The sequence below is a fragment of the Panthera leo genome, chromosome F2, assembly GCF_018350215.1.
Source record: "Panthera leo isolate Ple1 chromosome F2, P.leo_Ple1_pat1.1, whole genome shotgun sequence".
Classification (NCBI taxonomy): Eukaryota; Metazoa; Chordata; class Mammalia; order Carnivora; family Felidae; genus Panthera; species Panthera leo.
The window spans coordinates 78,733,924-78,744,624 of NC_056695.1; the positions used below are offsets into that span (position 1 = coordinate 78,733,924).

The 10,701-nt window shown below is 47.6% G+C and overlaps 1 long non-coding RNA gene across 1 annotated transcript; it reads right to left on the bottom strand.

Annotated features, from left to right (window-relative positions):
- Positions 1-9,342: 9,342 nt before the first annotated feature.
- LOC122211266 lies at positions 9,343-10,352 on the bottom strand. The gene is made up of 2 exons (XR_006198582.1): positions 10,094-10,352; positions 9,343-9,584 (listed from the first exon to the last, which is right to left on the bottom strand). It is a non-coding gene; the product is annotated as an uncharacterized LOC122211266 (long non-coding RNA).
- Between the last annotated feature and the right edge of the window lie 349 nt (positions 10,353-10,701).

The following is a 10,701-nucleotide window of genomic DNA, read 5'->3' on the forward strand; positions in this document are numbered from 1 at the left end:
AGAAGGCCGGGGGCACAGAGCACAGCTGTGTGACCGTACCCTCCCTGCAGCCCGCCTTTAGGCGACGCGATGTTCAGATCACACTCCGTTCATCTTTCCCAGCGCAAAGCTGGTGACCGCAGCCTTGGTGACATTTGCTCTCTGTGGTTTTTGAACCAACCCAAGGCTCCACTTCTGCCTGTGCCCTCCAGGTGACCTCTCTCCCTGTCAGCACCATCCAACATGAATGAGTCATAGATTTCGTTTTCCTTGTGAACAGCAACCTCCAAACCCACCCCAGGGTCAGTGGGTGGCCTTTACTGGCCACAGACAGATGGCTTTCCCATATCTCCCTTTAGAACATGTTCACAGTTCATGGTTCGTTTCTGCCTTCTGCAACTTCGAGGGCAGAACACGACCCAATGTGGACAGTCTCTGATGGCTAACGCGACTCTCTAGGCCCAGAGCAGGGAGAGCTAAGGGGCTGTGGAGGTCGGGGAAGCCCCAAGGCAGGGTGAGCTCTGACCCACGCCCCAAAGACTGGGGACCAGAAGGTATTCCAGGAGAGAGCAGCCACATGGAGGAGCTTCTGGGGAAGGACTTCATAGACCCAACTCTTTTTAAGGATCGAGAGTTAAGGGAGGAACCCGGGGTGGGTGACCGACAAATGCCTGGATGCCGGTGGAGAGGTGGGACGAGTTCCCGTTTGCCGCAGGGGGAGAGAGGAGGGGACTTGCATGGCTTGCATGGAACTGTATTCTGCAATCATCCTAAAAACGTTTACATATAATTGTGTGTACAACTCACAACTCTCCAGAATGAGAACATTAGGTTCAAAAGGTGTAATTGGTATCACCCAACCAGGAAGTGGCAGTTAATTATGATTAATTTAATCGTAGACACCAAAAACTCCTAACTTTCTGTTACATCAGGTTGCCTCTAAAGCGGCATTTCAAAAAATGGAGGCTCGGGTTCTCTATATCTGTACCACCAGAGCTGGCAGATAAGAGTCTCCAAGGTCCTTTCTAACCGAACAAGATGACAGAGGATGTACGCACACATGGATGTGTGGGTGTGTGGATTACAGGACACGTGGATGGATTACAGGCTATGTGAGTTGATGAGTAAGTGAAAGGATCTCTGAGTGAGTGCAGGAATTAATGGCTGAATAGAAGGATGGGTTGGTGGATGAATGGATAAACAATAAGTGAACACTTCCACGCGTTATGTATCACTGAATGAATCGACACGTGAGTAAGTGTATGGATGAATCTGCACGTATGGATGGTTGAATATATATTGGAATGCATAATAAATTAACAGGCATGTAAATGTATTAATAAGCAAGTGAATCTGTGGTTGGGTAAATGAATGGATATGCCAGGGAAATAATTCATATACGTGCATATGAATGAATGTGAGCGTGAACAGTTGGGTAAATAAGAGTGTATTTTAAAGTGTGTTAATAGATAAGTAGATGTTAGTATATATTCAGATGAATGAGTGGGGAGCGGTAATGGGAATGAATGTGTGAGTCCACGCACAGGCTGGTTGGTAGACAGCTGAATGAGGGACATTTGCTCTGCACCATGTAAGGTTTTATGCACATCATCCCATACAATTCTAAGGATTCATGAGGGAGAGAGAGAGAGAGAGAGAGAGAGGGAGAGAGAGAGAGAGAGGACATGAGTGGGGGACGGGCAGAGAGAGAGAGAGAGGGAGACACAGAATCTGAAACAGCTCCAGGCTCTGAGCTGTCAGCACAGAGCCTGATGCAGGGCTCGAACTCATGAACCGCAAGATCATGACCTGAGCCAAAGTTGGATACCCAACCTACTGAACCACTCAGGAGTCCCTTACTTTTGAGCAATTTTAAATAACTTAGCTGGCAAGATGGAACTCATGACAAATTTTAAATGACTTTAAATTCTTTCCTCCTGAATGCCAGCCTCACAGCACTGTTTACAGGGCTAAAAGCAATAAGGAGGGATATTCAAGCCCTGTTCTCTTTGCTGACTGGTGATTTATTACTGGTTCGTTTGCTCACAATGGCAGGGAGCAGACCCATCCTTCTGCTTCTGGGCTTTGAGCTTCTAATTGGAATTTGCATTGTGTAATGAGGCTACTATTTATGGCTGCTTCATAAAGGAGAAGAACACAAAGATAAAATGGTATTTTCATGTGTTGACTATTTTCTCTATGGCATGGGATGGAATGGACGGGTAAAATCCAGGTGAACTTGTAGAAGCATCTCTATACTGTGGGTGGATTCGGTCTTCGCTCTTGCCCATACACTCCTTTCTCCATACCCACTTTCTGACCTCTTCAGGAAATACAGAGGAATAAGTGACTCTTTCTCATGGTGAGTTCCAGGGCAGGCTCCATGGAGGAGGCATCGTTTGGATTGAGCCTTGAAGAGTGAATAGAATTCTGATGTGTTGAGTCAGGGACACAAAGGCAACAAAGAGGAGAACCCTTTCCAGTAATCTGGGAAAGCACCAAGGGCTAGGCTCTCACCAACCCTCCGAAACATATCTATGGGCACCTAGTATGCACCAGGCGCTCCACGCACAGGGTAGTGTAGACACAATACGATCATCTGACCCAAGCCTTACCTGTAGGAATACCTCCGCCAGAAGTGGGTTCTACCTTCAGAGGGGGGAGCCCGGGAGATGACAGAATGGGCACACAATCTGCACCACCACCAGACCGCCAGACCACCAAGTTGGCTTATTGGAGAGGGATCCACATTAGCGAAAAACAAAAACAAAAACAAAAACAAAAACAAAACCCTTTTCCTTTATCTCACAGTCTTGCCTTCAGTCTTACGTTCCCTGAAGTCTTTCCATCATGGCCTGTCACACAGCCATGTCATTCTTTTACATATGGAGGGACCTCCGCTTGGAGGCTGGTTGTGTGGGGGCAGCTCTCCTCCAACGATACATGTGCCTCAGTGACCCCTCAGTTATAAGCTGGAGAGAGAAAGGTGGATTATTGAAGAAATGTAACATGGGCCTTGAGAGGTGGGAGAAAGCATTGCTTTGAGTGCCATGAAAGCCAAGAGAAAAGCCCCCAAAACTCTTCCCTAACCCAGCACTCATAACTCACTTGGGTGAGGGAGAATGGAAGGGGTTCTGATGAAGTCACGGCCAGTGGCCTCTGGCCAGTCACTGCCAAGAGCACACCTGTGATGAATGTGTCACTTTACCAGGTGGCAGTGAGGGAGAAGCATACAGGGAGGAACTGTGGGACATCTCAGGAAGATGCTCCTGGAAAAGACTTCTATGGGATGTGGGTCTGTGTCCGGTGGTGCTGGGGAGGGTTCCAGGAAGCGGGCCATGCTCTGCCTTCGATGCAAGGAAGAAGCAGGTAAGTTTGGGCATCTGACCCAAGCCTTAGCTATTGGAATACCTCTGCCATGCTGGGGAAACCAGAGTGAGGTTCAAGCTGTGATGGGTGGAGAAGTGGCAGTCACTCCCTTAGCCGGGAGCGGGGTGTGTTCGGTCCTTTTCGTGGTTTGAACGGAGTCCTTATTCATGACCCATTATGGGCAGAGTGGCCTTGTCTGATGTCGATGTTCAGCAGGAGAACACCAGGCCTGGCTGAAGGTACCAGGTCAGCTGCCAGATGCCAGGGGCTACCCTCTTGTTCTCAGTTCTGAGTTCACATCTGGATCATAGTGGTTGTTAGTTTGGTGGCTTCAGTGGAGACACAACGTCAAAGGAGAGGAGGAGGCATATGCCTAGACTAAGCCAGTGGATAGCAGTGTCCATGTGGGGCAGCGCTGGGGCTCAGCAGCTCCAAGCAGGCACATGGGGTCAGGAGGTGCTGGCGCTGGGGACATGGGCAGGAGCAGGTCATGAGGGGAAGGTCTTGCGCAGGCACTGGGACTGGAGGCTGCATATGAAGGGGGAGCGTAAGAAGCGTCACAGGCTCAGGTTGCCTTTTACACAAGTCACCTGCTGCCCTGGAGGTGGATGCGAGGAAATCTGAATGTGGAAGTCCAGGGACAGACGCGTCCTGGTCCCTCCTGGTCTCAAGGTCAGACACCTTGATCTGCTCCACTGGACCATTTCATACTCGAGAGTACTTGGAGTCCCTTCTGCCCAGGTAGACGGTCTCCCCACTGACTGCTTCTTCAAAGGAAAATAATGAGAAACTTGTCTTTTTAAAAATAAGTAGCCAAAGAGACTCTGGAAGAGGAGGAATTTAAACAGGTAATGCAGCCCAGTGAGGCCTGACCTCCTTCAGGGCATCTGAACAGTCTTTGTCAAAACTGCCTCAAGACAGGACCTCTTCTCTGGGAGAGATGGCAATCAGCCTGTGGGCATAACAGCTTGTGTTTCTTTTTATTTAATTCTTTTTTGCTTTTTGTTTTGGTTTTTTCATTCCCTCAAGAACATTGAGATCAAACACTCTCAAGACACCTTAAAAAGCCACAAAAACATGCTCTTGCCTTAAAAGGAGGTTGACATTTCCTTTCTCTCTTTGGAGTCCATTGTTTAGATGGCTGTGCTGTGTTTTTACCCAGTGTCCCCATGTCCTCCGGCCAAAAACAAACAGATGGGGTACAGGCATGAGAATAAGGGAGGAATGACTGGGTGTTTGAGGCAGGCAGGCTTGGAACCTGGACAAATGTTCTGGGGGAAGGAGAAGGATCCAGGGATCCACAGGGTGTAGCCAAAGCTGGCATTGACTTAGTGCTTGCCCGGAGAGGTCATAGTCCCTAACTCTGCACTTGTGCAGAGCAGAGACTTAGGGCTCCATCCTAAGGGTTGATGATTCTCCTACCTTCACCAGGTAGGGGCCAACAGTGAGAGACTGTGCAAAGGAGGCCATCTGAATTTTAAAAACACTTAGCCTGTTTACGTGATAGGAAAGAAGGGACAGGCAAACAGCACGCTTCAGGCTCACGGCAATCCTCTGTGTCATTAGTGCACCCCCATTGTAGCTGACTCTTTCTCTCCTTGGCAAACAATCCCACCTCCCCCTCAAGCCAGTCCAATCAAACAGAGCTCAACTGTGGATCACTCAGCCCACCTTTGGTTGCTCTTCATTTGCATGGATTTTCTTGACATGGCACCCTTGGCAGAAGGGGGGGGGGTGAAGCGGGGGAACGCTTCACTGGGACTAAGACCAGGAGGGTTATTGGGCAGGTTGGTCCTGGCGGGTCCTTCACTCCATATGGCTGAATGTCTCCTGTATCCTCAGCTGTCCTCTCTCTAGAGGCTGGAGGATGGAAAAATCCTGCAGCTTCAAACACCTTAATGACTGAAATACCTTTCCTAGAACATAGTAATTTAGTCAAATGCCATTCCAGTGAAGGCAATCTCTCTTCTCCTGAGTTGTTTGTTTAGAGCCTCTCTTTGCCTCTGGCATTATTCAGTATCACTGCAATGGGTCCAAGGTGTGGTTTTCTGTTTATTCATCTGTACTGGGATTTGTGTGCCTCCTCAGTCTGAGAGCTTACAACCTTAAGCAATTCTAGGCAGTTCTCAATTTTTCTGGTCATTTTCTCACTACATATTAACACTGTCATCGCCTTGTTTCCATTAGATGCATGTTATGCCTTTTCCCAAGATCCTTGTTAAATCACATCTTTCGTGTTTTTCTATCTCTATCGTGGCTTATGTTTGGAGTGATATGACAATGTCATCACATGTAACATCTAAGTCACATACTGTACCGTCACCTTCTTCTAACGTGTTTTCGCCCACCCACTAATGTTATTTAAAATGCCAATATCTATTTTCATTCCTGGATGTTCTATTGCCAGCATATTACTGTTTTCCCATGGTTTCCATTCCACTTCTCATTTTTAAAATTCTTTTAAAGAGTAATCATCCCAAAACTCTAGGCATTGTTTGTCTGAGCTTCTGAAAGATCTACTCTAATGATTGTTGTGCCTATTGATTCTTGTGTCTGGTTTGTACAAGGTTCAGACGCATTGTTGCATCCTATTGTATTTATACATTGTAAATGATATACTGTTTCTCTAAGCATTTGTCAGTTTATTGTTCAGACTGAACTGGACCTAAATTACACTTTACTCTACATTAGCCTGGCTGAGCCCCTGCTTCCAGCTCTTGGTCCCACATCTTGTTTCCTTGAAAGTGGTGTCCTGGTAATGACCACTGGACTTTGTGCTGCCGTAAAGGTCTGGGCACAGCTGCCCCAGTACAGGAGCCCTGATATGCATCATCACCCTGTGAGAGAGAGGTAGCCATGCCCGTGTGTGGGCAAGACTGGACCACCAGAGGCTCTGGCTTCCCCGGAGGCTTCCTGCAGGGTCTAGATAACAATCCCTGAACTGGGAAGGAGTTAGCACGCTATTGAGTTGACCAGTCAAGAAAGGAGACTGGAATGAGCCAGCGGATGAATTTCTCATCCTTCCTCCTCTAGAACAGACTGTCCAAAGCAGTGTTTCCATGTGGCCTTCATCCAACATGCTTTGTTCTGAACTAGCAGCTGGCTAGAATGCATCATCTTGAAATTTGTGTGTACAGGATGAATCTAACACGTAACACCACGGGCATCTGGGGTTGTGAAGCTGGATTGACAGTGCCCATAATTTACATTCCTGTAGAAGTTATCTTATTTGAATTATGGGTGTCACGTATGTGAATAATGATAAACTGTGGGAATAAAGATTTGCATTGATGGACTGTGAATAGCTTAGACTCACTGCAGAAATAAAATACAGCATTAGACACTACCCCTTCCCCCAACCCAGACGGAAAATAATCTCAAAGAGCAGATTGGCAGAAGCTGGCTCCCGTGATCCTGACTCTCTTTTCCTTTGGGCAATTTACGACGAGAGGCACTTCACAGAGGAAACCACATCAGATTGGTGTCTGAAGGTGGGGCTTGATCTCAGTTTTGTGCTTCCTAACTCTACCACCCTGGGCTAGTTAACCTACTCAGCACCCCCCCTTTTTTTTCTTATTTGGAAATTGAGAGCAAGGATATTTACGCGATAGGGTTGTTTTGAGGGCAAGGGTCATGAATGCAAATTGCCTGGCGTAGACCCTGGCATTCAAGGCAGCCTCCATAGTGGTGGCATGGTGACGGGCTCGTCCTCACCACAGCCCCAGTGTGGGAGCTTCATTACTCACATCCCTTTGCAAACCAATTAGTTACTTCAATGCAACAGACTTTTACCAAGCACCAGGCGCCCTCTCACTGGTGTAGGCCCTGGGGATCATATAAATGAAGGAGCCTGCTTAGCAATGGGGGAAAGAAAAGATGAAGTTAGAGCCTACCTCCTTTTGAGTGAATAGCAAAATGCAACTGATTTCTAAGCATTGTGTCCAGGGAGCGGGTGACAGTTACTTTGTGCAGACATTTGTAAAAGTGAAGACAGGACTTGCAAATGATAAAAGGATATTCCTTCTAAAGAGATTTAGAAAATAGCACCACCTTGGGGCACCTGGGTGGCTCAGTGGGTTGAGGTCATGATCTGAGGGTTTGTGAGCTTGAGCCCCACATCAGGATCTCTGCTAAAAGCATAGAGCCTGCTTTGGATCCTCTCCCCTTCCTTCCCCCCCCCCCACATGCTTGCTCTCACTCTCTTTCTCTCTCTCTCTCAAAAGTAAATAAACATTAAAAAAAGAAAATAGCACCATCTTCAGGTAGACAAGTGAGACGAATGACCCCCTGGGTAGGACTTCAGCAGGCCACTCATTCAGCCTGGCGGGGAGCTTTGTGCAGTGTGCAAACCAGGTGTCTGTCCAGAGCAGCTCTGCCTGCACAGACATGCAGAAAGAAACCTCCCCACGCAGAGTTGGTCTCATCTGGTCAGTTTTCAATTCCAACTGGTTTCACTGTGTGAATCGCTCTTGATTCAAACAGCTCCCCTCCACGTGCACCATCCCTGCCTGGGTTCAGGTCAAGCAACTCCCTCGCTGCAGCCAGAGGCTCCATTTGGAAATACAAGCCTGATCTCACAGTGTTGCCGCATATCTACAGCAGCAATTCCCACCGCTCGGGACCCCGGCGGCTCTGAGTCCCTCCACTGTGAGGCTCCTCGGAATCAGAGGGCATGGCTTCAACAGATGTGGTCGTGGGCGTCGCTCCAATGTTGAGAGGGGAGAAGAGACAGACCACTGATCTGCAGGAAGGTGCAAACACCTGGTGTTTGTGAGAGACAGGCTCCAGAGTGGCCCTTCCCCATGCCCCCCACCACCTGGTGTTGGTGCCTTGGTGTAGCCACTCTTCTGAGTGTGGGCGAGGCCAGTGATTTGCTTCTAACCAGGAGAATGTGGCAAAGGTGATGATCTGGATGTGCGTGATTATGTTGTGTAAAATTATAACCCGTCTTGCAAGGATACATTCTCCCTTGTTGGCTTTGGAGAAGCCAGCTGCCATGTTGTGAGCTCCCATGGGGAGGACCATGTGGCAAGACACCCAGGGTGGCTGTGTTAGTTTCCTCTCACTGCCTAACAAGTCACCACAAACTCAGTGACTTAAAACAACCACAGATTTATTCACTTGCAGCTCTAGAGCCCAGACGCCCGACAAGGGTCTCAAGGGGCTAACATCAAGGTTCCCTCCCAGGGGAGCTAGGGGAGCCCCTGTTTTCTGCTTTTCCATTTTCTAGAGGCTTCCCACTCTCCTTTGCTCATGACCTTCTTCCTCCATCTTCAAAGCCAGCAAGAGTTCAACTGTTCTCTTGTGGTCAGGATTCTCTCTGACTGGCTGCCACTGGGAGATGTTCCCACTTCTAAAGATTCACATGATTAGATTGGCCCACCTGGATAATGGAGGACACTCCCCCACACAAGGTCCTTATGGAGAGTCTCCTCTGCAGAGAGGAGAACATGGAACATAATCGTGAGTTCTAGAGATGAGGGCATAAACATCTTTAGGGTGCATTTTTCTGCCTACAGCTAATGTCCAGAAAGAAACTGAGGCCCTCAGACTAACAATCCACAAGGAACTGAATGCAGCCGATAGCCACAAAAGCCAGGGACAGACCCTTCCCTTGTCAAGCCTCAGATGAGACCAGCCTCAGCTTGACTGCAGCTAAGGCGTGCCAGCATTCCTGCCTGATGGTACCTGAGATAATAAATGTGTGTTGTTTTAAGCAGCTAATATTGTGGTAATACTATTACACAACAGTAGTTAACTATTATATTCTACAAAAGGTTAGTTGGCCTTGTTTTTGCCCACTTATCCAAACTCATCTGCCTCTGCCCTCCCCTCAACTCACACATATTTGTGTTCAGAGAAACACACACACACACACACACACACACACACACACACACAACCACCTCCAAGTATACACTTTTAGTTCTCTACACAAAACATCCAGTTTTATGCCTCTGTGCTGTAAAAATAAATGAAGATCACCCAAAATGGAACAAGCCAAGGCTATTTATTCCAAGCTGGCTATGGCAAGGGTTCTGGCCATCATCACTTGCGTCTGGCAGAGACTCAAAGGCAGACAGGAGAGAGAAAGCTTTATACTGGAAGAAAGGGAAGGCTGGTATACCTTGATTGGGGGGGCACAGGGGGATACGGAGGTGGCGATAACTACAAGTGAGGCATCCTGTGTGGTTGCTTAGGGGTGAATATTCTTTCTTTTTCCGTCTGGTCCTAAACTGGAGGTGGGGGACAAGAATTAGGGAAGCTGTCAGTTATTAACCAAGAAATGGCCTTTTGGGGCTGATTGTTATGGGGTTATTGCTTGGCTGCCTGGGTCAATTACTAGATATGGTAGTTTGAACTTCTAGACTACCTACTGGGTTGGCTTTGTGGACTGCATGCTGCAGATTGTGGGTCAGATGGCCTGGCCACTGTCCAGTTATGTATTCAGTCTCACTGCAGTTATTTACGGGCTGTTCTCTCTACCCAGAGTGCCCATCCTTACACCTTATTCAGGTGCCAAACTTGAATTCAGCCTTCACACCTTGGCCTTAGTGTAACTTCCCCTGTGAGGCCCGCTGCGATCACTCTGCCCCTCTCTGGTCTCTTGGTTGGTAGCATGTTCCTATTGGTATTGAATGTTCACACCATATTATTTTATTGGCATATGTTTATGTCCCCTACTGTATTGTGAGCCTCTCTGTTTCTCTAGTTACCTACAGCCCAGTAACTAGTAAGGAAATACCTGCTGGATAGTTGTAAGATAGTTCGGACCAGCGACAAACCAAGGACCCCCAGATTCTTCATCCGACCCGATGGTTTCATTTTAATGTACAACTGAAGCCATGTGGTCTTGGAATTAGAAAGCATTGAGTGCCTCCAGGAAAGAGAATAAGAATGACAGAGACCATTGCCCAAATTCCCACAGAGGAAGAGTCCAGATAAGAACCCAGAGGCAAGAGCCCCAGGCCTGGGTTCTTTCTGGTATTCCATGTATCCCAGAGACGTTGGGGGTGACAGAAGGGCCAAGAGCCAGAAGTGCAGTGTCTGGGGCCCCTATCTCAGTAGGTAAAACAAATGCTGACACATAGAGGCTCTTGTTTGCATACAAGAATGTACTCATGAATAATGGAAAATCACTCATTACCTAGCAACTACTATGATTCAAACTTTCCATGGAATTAATAGCATAAGCCAGGAAGGCAATGGAAGAAAAGACAGGCATTATAGAAGTATGTGAGTCTACCACTTTCTCTGTCCACATTCTCATTAGTTCCATGTTATAACAAGTCAGACAATTACAGATATTCAAAGTGGTATGTCTAAGTCTGCTGTCATGTAGGAAAATCAAGA